Source organism: Lagenorhynchus albirostris, chromosome 1 (assembly GCF_949774975.1).
Source record: "Lagenorhynchus albirostris chromosome 1, mLagAlb1.1, whole genome shotgun sequence".
Lineage (NCBI taxonomy): Eukaryota > Metazoa > Chordata > Mammalia > Artiodactyla > Delphinidae > Lagenorhynchus > Lagenorhynchus albirostris.
In genome coordinates this window covers 138,719,659-138,732,755 of record NC_083095.1, presented here as the reverse complement: position 1 = coordinate 138,732,755, position 13,097 = coordinate 138,719,659, and positions in this window count along the sequence as shown.

Sequence of the window (13,097 nt, the reverse complement as noted above, 5' to 3'; positions counted from 1 at the left end):
AATATTGTGAAACTGACTATACTACTCAAAGCAATCTACAGATTCAATGCAATCCCTATCAAATTACCAATGGCATTTTTTACAGAACTAGAACAAAAGCTCTTAAAATGTTTATGGAGACACAAAAGACACTGAATAGCCAAAGCAGTCTTGAGGGAAAAAAACAGAGCTGGAGGAAGTCAGGCTCCCTGACTTCAGACTATACTACAAAGCTAGAGTAATCAAGACAATATGGTACAGGTACAAAAACAGAAATATAGATCAATGGAACAGGATAGAAAGCCCAGAGATAAACCCACGCACATATGGTCACTTTATTTTTGATAAAGGAGACAAGAATATACAATGGAGAAAAGACAGTCTCTTCAGTAAGTGGTGCTGGGAAAACTGGACAGCTACATGTAAAAGAATGAAATTAGAACACTCCCTAACACCATACACAAAAATAAACTCAAAGTGGATTAGAGACCTAAATGTAAGACTGGAAACTCTAAAACTCTTAGAGGAAAACATAGGAAGAACACTCTGACATAAATCACAGCAAGATCTTTTTTGATCCACCTCCTAGAGTAATGGAAATAAAAACAAAAATAAACAAATGGGACCTAATGAAACTTAAAGCTTTTGCAAAGCAAAGGAAACTACAAACAAGATGAAAAGACAACCCTCAGAATGGGAGAAAATATTTGCAAACAAATCAGTGGACAAATGATTAATCTCCAAAATATATAAACAGCTCATGCAGCTCAATATTAAAAACACAAACAACCCAATCAAAACATTAAAAAAATAAATATAACCAGAGTATGAGTAAATGCTTCAAAATTAAAAATAGGTTGTTTTCCTGTTGTCTTATATTTGGTGTGTAAAATATCTACATTTCAGACTTATCATCAAGCCATTATTGCCCAACCTAGCCATGGTAAGTCACTGTCTGAGGAATTACTCCCTGGTGAAGAATTCATGGGCTGGCTCGCTTTATAAACACATCCATCATGCTGCAAGCACTGAAAAGCCCAGATGCATGCATTTTACCACAGCACCTTGACTACTGCTTGCAGTGTAATTGCAAGCATTCTTTGGATCCAACACATTTGGATTTGAATGTTTTTACTGTTATAATTGTGCTCCTGGTAACTAAAAGCCTTACTAAATGGAGAGATTAATAGTACCCACTGGGGTATTGGGAGTCTGCTTTAAAAGCCACAGGTAACACATAAGTACATGAAAGAAGATGTAAGTTTATTTTCTGATACAAGTGTTGTTCGTTAGCAGCATCATTTACAAATATTTTCCATCAGTACAATTTTGCCATCAAAGAGGTGCTTTGAACTGTTTCCTAAGGTTTTACTTCACAGAGAGAAATAACTTTAATTCATGTGTTTTGCTGATAAAGTACTATTCAGTATGAAAAAAATACCTTTTAACTGAGAAGATTTCCACTTAGAATCATTTATCACTGGAAATTTGAGGCAAAAACACATTTATTTTTCTGGTAAAATAAGACAGAAAATGTCTTATGAATCCAGAGCTGCCTGTCCAATATGGTAGCCCCTAGCCACATGTGGCTATTTAAATTTAAGCTACTTAAAATAAAATTAAAACTTCAGTTCTTCAGTCTCACTCGCCACATTTCAACTGCTCAGTAGCTACAAGTGGCTCATGCTACTACATTGGACACTGCAGTAACAGACCATATCCACCATCTCAGCTCACTGGGCTACTCCAGACACTACATTTGACATTGCGTCTCTACCCAGGTGGGTTACCTGGGAGGTGTGAGTTGCATCACATTGTGGACACTGCTGCTTTATCGAGCAGTCCTCAACGATAGCTGCACAATAGAGTCACCTGGGGAGCTTTTTAAAAAGCTTGATGCCCAGGACTCACCCTTAGAGATTCTGATTAATCAGTCTGGAATGTGACCCAGGCATCAGCATTTGTTTTTCTTGCGGTACGTGGGCCTCTCACTGTTGTGGTCTCTCCCGTTGCTGAGCACAGGCTCCAGACGCGCAGGCTCAGCGGCCATGGCTCACGGGCCCAGCCGCTCTGCGGCATGTGGGATCTTCGGGGACCGGGGCACGAACCAGTGTTCCCTGCAATGGCAGGCAGACTCTCAACCACTGTGCCACCAGGGAAGCCCGGCATCAGCATTTTTAAAGCTCCCAGATAATTCTAGTATGCAGCTCTAGCCCTACACAAAATGTGTATGTGGTAATATCAAGAGCAGTTGTAATGAGGAAACAACACCAAAGGTTATAACATTAATAATAGAACTACCAGACAGAAAATTATTAAGAATATAGAAGAAATGAACAACACCATCAGCCAATGGGACCTAATAGATATCTATAGAACATAATGATCAATAACAACATAACAGTCAATATGGATAGGATACAGATGGTCCCTGACTTACAATGTTTTGACTTACAATTTTTTGACTTTACCATGGTGCAGAAGCTATACACATTTGGTAGAAACTGTACTTTGCATTTTGAATATTGACCTTTTCCGGGGCTAGTGACGTGCAGTACAATACTCTCCCATGATGCTGGGCCGTGGCAGTGAGCCACACCTCCCAGTCAGCCATGCAATCATGAGGATAAACAACCTATACTTAATAATAATTCTGGTTTTTACTTTCGGTACAGTATTCAATAAATTACATGAGATATTCAGCACTTTACAATAGGATTTGTGTTGGATGATTTTACCCAACTGTAAGCTAATGTGAGTGTTCTGAGCACATTTAAGCTGGGCTAGGACAAGGTATAATGTTCAGCAGATTAGATGTATTAAATGCATTTTCAACTTGTGATATTTTCAACTTATGATGGATTTATCATGGTGGAACATCCATCAAGGTAGACTATAGTTGCTGCTTGCTATAAATGGGGGATTGGTTCCGGATGCCCCACCCCCAAACAACAGATACCAGTATCCAAGGAGGCTCAAGTCCCTTATATAAAACTGTGAAGCATTTGCATATAACCTACAGCAGTCTCCCATATAATTTAAATCATCTCTAGATTACTTATAATACCCAATAAAATGTAAATGCTATGTGAATAGTTGTCAGCCGACATGGCAAATTCAAGTTTTACTTTTTGGAACTTTCTGGAATTTTTTTCTTTTTCTCTCATATTTTTGATCCATGGTTGGTTGAATTTGCAGATGCAGAGCCTGTGAATATGGAGGGGTGAATGTATCGATATATCCTGGATCATGAAACAAACCTCAACAAACTTAAAAGAATCAAAATCATGTAGAGTATATTCTCTGACCATAAAGAAATCAAACTAGAAGTCAATAAACAGAAAGATATGAGAAAAATCTCCCCAAACTTGGAAATTAAACAATGCACTTCTAAATAATCCATGGATGGAAATGGAAGACACAGAGGAAATCTTTAAAATACATAGGGCTGAATTAAAATAAAAATACAACATCACAATTTGTGGGATGCAGCTAAGGTGTTGCTGAGGGAAATTTATGGCACTAAGTGAACTAAGAAAAAAAGTTCTCAAATCAATAATAATAAGCTCCCACCTCAAGAAATTAGAAAATGAAAAACAAAATAAACCTAAAGCAAGCAGGAAAAAAGAAATAGAGCAGAAATCAATGGAATTGAAAACAGAAAAGCAATAGAGAAAATCAATCCAACAAAAAGTTTGTTCTTTGAACACTTCAATGGTGACATACTTCTGGCAAAACTGACAGAAATAAAGAGAGAAGAGATACAAATTACCCACCTCAGAAATGAGGCAGGAAACATCATCATCTTATCCTGATTGTGATATTGTGTCTATTCATACAAGATCTTACCACTGGGTGAAACTGGGTGAGAGGACCTCTCTGTACTATTTTTTGCAGTTTCCTATGATTCTACAGTTATTTCAAAATTTTTAAAAATTCAGTTTAAAATAAAAATTTCATGAAATTCCAAAATAGTTTATAATAAAATTAAGATTAATTGAAGATTAATTGAATCAATTGAAGATTCATAAACTTTAGAAAAAGGTGAATGAATTTTCTTCTTTTTCTTCATTTTTTTCAATTTGTCTAGCGGATTAAAGACAGAGTGATGTGTAGGCTGCCTCCTTCCCCAGGAGCTGCCTTCCAGCGCAATTCCTGTCCACCAACAACAGGAGACTGAACCCTGAAACACAGGGCCCAGAGGAAGCCCAATTCTCCATGCTTGATGCATAACTCTGTCCCAGTGGAAGGGGATTCGCAGGACCGAGGTGTCCCATCCTCCCATATGAACCCCTCAAACAGCATAGCTATCAGGAAATCGTGTAGTAGCTATTTTTGTCATAGACCTTACAATTTAGCAGCTGGAAAGGCCTGTCCTCATCCGCAGAAAGTCAAAGGCCAAGTCCCGTCTCCTTGGCCAAACCCATCCCCCCAGCCAGGTGGACACTAGACCTCGAAGAGGTGGCTTCCTGCTGTGACAGTTGTTGGCTAAGCCCTGGATGAGATGCTGCAATAACATGACGATCGGTTAGCCCTGGTCTGTGTCCTGGAGGACAAATAATCACATCAAAAAGACAGAAAGAGAAATACTTACACTCTGTGTTTAGTTCCAGAGGGAAATGACAGTGTGTCTCAGAAAACAATGGGAAAGGGATTCTTAAGTCCCTACCAGAAAGTGGAGTGTTCCTTGCTATGAGGTGTTTCCAGGGGAAAAACAAAAACAGAAACTCTGAGCATTTCTGGCTAAATAAGATTTAAAAACACTTCTTAACCTGAGGACTTCTCAGGGCCCACTGTGAATGTCTGAGGAGGCTTCTAATGCTGCGGTCAGTGTTATTTGACAGGATCTACCCTGGGGCGATCCAGGGGCCACTGGTGTGGAGGATACAATTGGGAGCACGCTGGAGACCACCCCAGGGTGGTCCGCACATCTGGGCTCCAGGTCACCACATCTGTGGGAGGAGCCTAGTGTTGTCAGGCCAACGTGACGTCTACCTGCATTGATTGAACAGTAAATCTCTCTCTTTTTTTTTATCAGCAGCTATATTTCATCTGCATATCACGCCAATAAACCCTGAAACGGGATACAAAGATTGTTTTAAATGCAGTCCTTTCCTGGGTCTAGAAATAGTGTAATGGCTACTGAATCCATTTAGTTGTTAAAACGTTGGTTGAACATGTTCTTTCTGAAATTTTATAAATTCTGTCCTGGGGAAGGGGGATCTGAAAATAGTACTCTCTCAGTAAATAAACTCTTTCTCAGGAGAGCAGTCTTTTTGTTGATTTGGTCATTGACTTTAGCACCTGTCCTGAGGAAGCCACCTATGGCCACATCAAGATGACAGGTCTTCAGATGTCTCACCAAAACCGTGGGTATCACGTTGACCTCTGGCCTGATCTGCATTCAAGCACAGTCAGGCTTCCCCAGTCACATCAGGAAGTTCTTATTCACGTGACAAACGTTTCAATCAATTTTTGCTTCACTTTAATGCACCTGCCCTTGGTTTGAATGGGCTGTAGCAAATGGTCATGACCTTGTCTTTAACAGGGAGGTGTTTTCCTGATGCTGCAAGCCTGCCTCTCCTTAAGTCATCTTGGGCCGGCCAGGCAGTTGGCCCATCTGCCAATTTCCCTCACAAGGACCCCAGCAACCACCAGCTGCTTTGCCAGCTGTGGTACTTAGCAGGACCATATAACAAACTAAAAACTGTGCCAAGCTTTAGGCTGAATTCCAATGGTTGTAGAATTCCTTGCTCAGTCATAAATGCATCATCTTTCAGGTGTTAGTAACATAACCTCTCACTGAGCCTCCATCAGCCTTTGATCACAAAACAAGGCCACCCTTGAGGGCTTGAAATGAGTTGGCCTCAAGGTTTGCCCTGTTATTCTGGGTCCTGAGAGGAACCTCATTCTCACCCCCACAGGAGCTGTACCTGCCCTGGTCTTCAGCTGCAGCTCCCACTTGTCCAGACACCTGCCCAAAGGGGCCTCACTCTGACCTTCTCACCCCAGCCTTGCCTATCATCCGACAATGCCCACACCAAGCCTGTGGTCCCAGGATGCTCTGATGCCAGACAATCGCTTGGCTTTTGTAGAGGGGAGAGTGGGTTCCTCCCACTGTTGTGCCACCTACAGTCTCTCAGGCCCATAAACAGTTCTCCCTATGGCAGACCCAACCAACGTTTTCCTTTGGTAGTTCTGTCCACTTCTGACCTCTCATCTCTACTGAGTCTTCCATGGAAAGTTGCTCTGTCCACTTCTTGTGTCCCTCCTCCTGCTGCAAAAACTCAAATCCAGCCTCTGTCCACTGACTCAACCAAGAACTCCCCTCTAATAGAACAAAAACTCTCGTGCATAGCAATGGATACAAATAAATACCTAGAGTTCAATAGTTTAAGGGGCAGTTAGAGAAATAACGGAGATTTTTTTTCATTTATAGTTCTGGGCTCCAATTCAGCCAGATAAAATTGTCCTCTTATAAAAGTAACAATTTTATGATAAAAATCATTTGTTTTCATCCTAGAAGAAAGATCTAAAGAAGGGATAAACATTGCTTGTCTCCCACCTCCCAGAGATAAACAAATTTGTTCTTTGATGTGCCTTTCATACATAGACAAAATTAGATTCACACCATCCCCTGCAGGTGTCATTTCACTGGGATCACTTTCATCTCCTAATTTTCCTAAACCTCCCCACATTAATAGAATAAACTGTTCTTACTCTTGCACTGAGCCCCTTTACCATCTTTTGTAGAGTTACAATGGGGCAAGCATTTGCTCAGGCATGAGTATCTCATGGAAACTTGGCCAGCACCTGGCACGCAGAAAAATGCTCAGTAAACATCAGCTGTTATTATTTAGCCACAAAATTGACCTATCATTCGGGAGATAGTTTAAACAGATTAAAGAGTGATTAAGATTTGGAAAGAATCCAGGAATTTCTGTCCCAGTACTAGTTCATTATCATCTTATTTTTTTAACTCTGAGTAGTCCCATTTCCTATTAATGATATCTCTCCCATCATCGTCTTCTCTTCAGGTGGGACAGGTATGGTTCCTTGGATGTTCAGCCTGAGGCTGAACATTGAGACATTGTGTTTTTCTGGCTTGTTTTCTGTGTTAAGGTTTCTTTTGGTGGAAAGATGCTAACTGTAGGGTGCAATGGTACTGCCTTGAATTGGGTTGGACACAGAGGCTACCGCAGCTCACATATTACAAAACCCAGATTAGTCAATGGGATTAGGAACAAAGCCTAGAGCAAACCTATGTTCTCTATGTTGGAGGATGGCTATGTCATCTGAGTCATCTGTTAGAAAGTTCCCTTTGCATCTGAAATCAGGTTCATGCTCTTGAGCACACAATGCCCTTCACAAGCTTGCTCTCTGATTCACTTCTCCAGCCTCATCAAATGCTAGTGTCCCTCTTCCAGCCAGAGAAAATGACTGCTTGGACTCGCCAGATTCTCTTGCACCTCCACGCCTTTTCACATGCTGTTCCCTCTGCCTGATGGGGCTGTCTCCTCCCTATCATGCCACTTCATTGTAACTTGTTTCAAATTCTCTCTGTCCCAAGAAACTTCTCTCACCTCTCGCTCTTCTGATCTTCCTCTCTGCTATCACAGCATGGCCAGTTCCAGCCTGTATCCTCTGTAGGATGCACACTTCTGAAAGATGAGAATGGTGTATTTTAAAGTTTGTATCCCAGCATCTAAGAGTGTATCTAGCACACAGTAGAGGATCAATAAATACTTGTTGAATGTGTGAATGCTCAAATACATTATTTTCTCTATATTAGGGAAGTAGATCTCTTTGAAGATATTTTCTTACTTCTCTTCATCGCGGTGCGCAGGCCTCTCACTGTCGCCGCCTCTATTGTTGCGGAGCACAAGCTCCAGACACGCAGGGTCAGTAGTTGTGGCTCACGGGCCTAGTTGCTCCGCGGCATGTGGGATCTTCCCAGACCAGGGCTCAAACCCATGTCCCCTGCATTGGCAGGCAGATTCTCAACCACTGCGCCACCAGGGAAGCCCCCTGTTTTACTTTTATAATCAGAAAAGCATAATAATATAAGCCTTTACTGCTTTTCTAATCAGATAAATTATTTTTATAATAAACATCCAAAAATTAATGATAATCATTTATAACATTTACACAATTTGTCCTAAAATTGGACGATTATTTCAAGGTTTGTGGCATTTTTAACACTTATGCTTCAAAATGTATTTTTCTAAAAATAAGAATATAAAAAATGTTCTGATAACTAAATATTACATGACACAGTCTAAACACATACCCACATAAATCTACCCTTTCCAACCTAAAATTTTCCTGATAATCCTCATTGAGGATAAAGAATTTTGTTCCAAAGTCTATTTTATTTTCTTTGAGCACATCTTTTCTCTTTACTCTTCCATTTATTATACATGTTCAAGTCATATCCTGGACAGTTCTTTTCAATAAGTGCTCTGAGAAGGTGCATGTTGCTGGGGAATTTTGTGTACTCAGGTAGATGTTAAACTTAGCTAACTGGGCTTTCCTGGTGGCGCAGTGGTTGAGAATCTGCCTGCTAATGCAGGGGACACGGGTTCGAGCCCTGGTCTGGGAGGATCCCATATGCTGCGGAGCAGCTAGGCCCGTGAGCCACAACTACTGAGCCTGTGCATCTGGAGCCTGTGCTCCGTAACAAGAGAGGCCGCGATAGTCAGAGGCCCGTGCACCGCGATGAAGAGTGGTCCCCGCTTGCCACAACTAGAGAAAGCCCTCGCACAGAAACGAAGACCCAACACAGCAAAAGTAAATAAATAAATTACTAAAATCCTACCCCCAACATCTTCTTAAAAACAAAACAAAATAAAACAAAATTTAGCTAACTGCTTTCTTAGAGTTTCTAAAATAAGTTTCTTTAATTACATCAACATCTTCTAACATGCCCTGATAGACTCATCTGCTGACTCCAGAGCAGACACCAGGATGACTTTCAGGATTCTGATCAGAAAGAACTCCAGTTGCTCTGTGCTACAGAAGCTGCCACTGGTGGGCATGGCCTCTACAATGAGGTCCTCAGGCAAGGGTGACCCTGCCGAGCCATCACTGTGATGCCCCTCGGGGCAGTGATGCCTTTGAGGGCAGTCTTATTGCCTTGATTCGGTTCCCTTCTCTGAGATCTACTGATTCCAAGTGCTGTTTGACACTGTCACTGATTTAGACACACTGTGTGCTCTGTGCTGACCTGACCTTCACAAGTCACTGGACGCTGTATCACTCAGGATATGGGGCACTGGAGAGTGGTTTCCATTTCCAGCAATTCCACTACAGATTTTAGTGTGAGAGTCATAATATATCACTAATCTCTTAACCTCTATTTAAAAATCCTCCAGTGGCCAGGCTGCTGTAACCTGTTCCTCATCTAAGAAAAAGCATAATCATCAATACCAGCCACCACAGCCAGGCCTGAGAAAACAGCTCAGAGAAAGTGCCAGCAGACACACCCTTCCTGCAGGCTGGTCCTGTCTGCTTTGTGAGCTGCTTCACGCTGGGTCCGGTGGAATTATTTTGGGATTATTTCTGAGGGTGGAGAGAACATTAGACACCCAGCCTTCTCTCCTGGTTTCTGTGCCAGAGGTTGGCTGTGTTCTTTGGCAGTGGATCAAGGAAGTGTGATGCATTCTTAGTAAGCTAAGATGGCTGGGTGATGTCAGGGTTTATTTCCCGGGCACAGTTTTCAGCAATGTGCCAAACTCAATGGCTTCACCTGCTACTCCTAAAATACGTGCTGGGGACTCAGATCTGATTCTAGACCATGGTTAAAGTGACATTCCACATAATACAAAACATCCCAGGTCTTAGTAATATAAATTAACTTTCAATACTATAGGATTTCAGTCCCCAAAACTAATGTGGACAATACGTTAAGCTTCACTGACTTCCTCAAGACCTTTTCCACTGGCACAACCCTCACATTTTACATTATATAAACTTTATGCTTACTTTTTTTTCCCTATTGGGATATTTAAGATTGGAGAAAATGTTTAAGCCTTATAAAACCAGTCTCCTGGAATCCATGCCCCAGTTATTCTCTTTTTCCCAATTCTCCACCTGTACATGCAAAGCAACTGTCCTGTCCCCTGCTGACAGCAGGTGCTCCTGTCCTATGCCACTCACGACCCTATCAAAGATGTTGGCATCTGCCCCACCATGCACACCATGCCCTGTGGAGATGCTCTTTCCTTCCTCCCTCCCTCCGGTGGCCCAAAGAATAATAATTCATAGTTTATAATCAACACATGTCTCCCTGGTACCATCTCCATGAGGCTGCGTGAACAGAGTTATCACATGGGATCTCAGTGCTCACCAGTCAGGGCCTCCCAAGATGGCAGCTTCTGCCAATGGCATTCTCATGCTCTTTGTCAGTCAGTGCAAAGCTTTGATGGGACCTTGAACTCTCTCCCTCCTTTTTGTCCAAATATGCCATCAGCCACCCGTGTTGGCAGTTCTTCCATCAAAAACACTTGTTGTATCTCTTCCTCTAACCTCAGGCTTCCTCTCTAATTTGGAACCACATCTGTTTGCTCCAGTATCATTCCCTGAGTAGTCCTGACTCCAGGCTCTCCTTTTAAACTGTCATGATGATGATTATTTTTTAAATACATTTATTTATTTTATTTTATTTTTGGCTGCATTGGGTCTTCGTTTCTGTGCGTGGGCTTTCTCTAGTTGCACGAGCGTGGACTACTCTTTGTTGCAGTGTGTGGGCTCTAGGCACGCGGGCTTCAGTAGTTGAGGCTTGTGGGCTCTAGAGCACAGGCTCCGTAGTTGTGGCGCGTGGACTTTGTTGCTCCGCGGCATGTGGGATCTTTCTGGACCAGAGCTCAAACCCGTGTCCCCTGCATTGCCAGGCGGATTCCTAACCACTGCACCACCAGGAAAACCCCTATAAATTGTCATGATTATTATCACTTTCCTCACACCCCTTCTCCATGCAACAATCTGGGCTTCTTAATTTCTACTGCTTACATTTATATAATAATTTCATATCATGAAGAAAATAATTTAATACCCAATTATTTTGGACCTAGAAACAATTTTTTCCAGGGACCATTCTACCCGCTCTACAATAGCTTTAATGATTTAAATACCTTAAGGACCTGGAGAAATTCTGCTATAAACATGTTTTATAAATTGTATGCATACTATGCTGGCCTTTCAACTTAACTATTTAACCTGCTATTCTACATTATTGAATTATCAGCTTGAAATATTTTGAAGCTGTTTTATCAGGTGCATACATGTTTAAAACTGAGATAGCAACCTGGTGCGCTGAAGTTTTTACCATTATGTAGTGACCTTTCTTATCTAATAATATAAGAATAGGGTTTAAGACCATAAGTATTAGTGGAGTTGGAGAGGGTCATTATACAATTGTGTCTTTTTTCCATTCTTATATTTTCAGCTTTTACACATCCATGTAGTTTTCACTGTAAGTTTATTTCACTTATATTTATTGACATTATTGATCAATTTGGACATTTGTAGCAGACAATGTCGTGTTCTGTCCAGATCCATTCTCATATCAGAGTGTGCTTTGGGGGAATCTGATCTAACAAAACCTAGTTTTACAGTCTCAGTGTATTATTTTAGTTCTCTCTCACATTTTCCATTATTCTAATGTCTCACTTTTTTGGGGGGATATTGATGTTTACATTTCCTCCACCTCCCAAAAGAAAGAAGTTTAACACACTTTTAAATATTCCAGACTCTTCAGTCCTTATGTTGGTAATACCTAGATTTAAAATTCACAGATATTACGGTATATTTTTCTTTCTCTTTGATCTTATTTTTAAAGACAAATATTACCAAGGTATGAAATCTCTTGTTCCCTCATATATCTCCTATAGCATCTCCTAGACTTTTCTCTCCACTTATACAAATACTTCACCCTAGTTTCCAATGCAGATCTTTGTTTGGCAAACCTTCTAAGACCTTCTATTCAGAGAATATCTTATCATGTCTCCAAGTTTGAATGACAGTTTATTTGGATATAAAATTCTAGATCCTAACTTGTTTCCCTTCAATATGTTGAATATCCTACTTCATTGTCTTCTTGCAGCTAGTTGGTAGTGAAAAATAAATCTAATGTCAATCTGATTCTTGGGCTCGTCTGTGATTTGTTTTGTCTATGAAGCCCTCTAATTTCTCTTTACTTTTGATATCTTATGTTTTACTATAAGGTACCTTCATGTCAGCTTTTCTTTACCTCTCTTTGAGGGCACTCTATGAGGCCTTTGAAACAGAGGTCTTTCATCTTTATTTAATTTGGGAAAATTTAATCTCCATTATTCCTTCAATTATTTCCTCATCTCCATTTATATTTTCTCTTTCTGGGACTCCTATTCTCTGGATATTGGCACTTCTATTTCTCTCCTTCATATATTAAAAAAATTTTTTTTTGGCTATTCTTCCAAGAGATTTCCTCAGTCTGTCTCCTAACTCATTAACTCATTCCTCAGACACATTCCATTGAATGTATTCTTTATTGTAAGTATTATTTTTGTTACCTAATATTTCTGCTTATTTTCAGACTTTTTTTTCTTGTTTCACATTGCCAGTTTTGTCTTTTGTCTCACTGAGTATGTTTATTGGGATAATTTGATTTATTTGTCCTCTTTTAATATTTCTACATCTGACACAATCTATAATTGAGTATGTTATTTTTAGTTTTGAAATAATTGTGTTCCTCAAATGACTTCTTCTTTTGGTGTAAGTACATGTAACATTAAAGTTTTAGCTCATCTACTAGGCAATGTGGAAGGTAAAACCCTAACTTGCCTCAGCCCTGGTGTGGGAGGGAGATGTGTCCAGAGTGGAGAATCCTGGGTACTAATCACTTCACACGGTCAGGACTTCACCACTGTGACCAGCAAGAAGTACAGTTGGTTTTCTTGTAATCTTCCTACATCTTTTTGGTCTTCTATGGTTTTCTCCTCCTGTTTTTGTTTATTGACAGCTCTGCCACAGCAGGGTCCAAAGAACACTTGCACTGATGTCTCCTCTGGGTGCTTGTTAAAAGTGTGTTATCTGGGCTCTACCTCAGACTTGCTGATCCAGACACTGAGTAGAGCCTG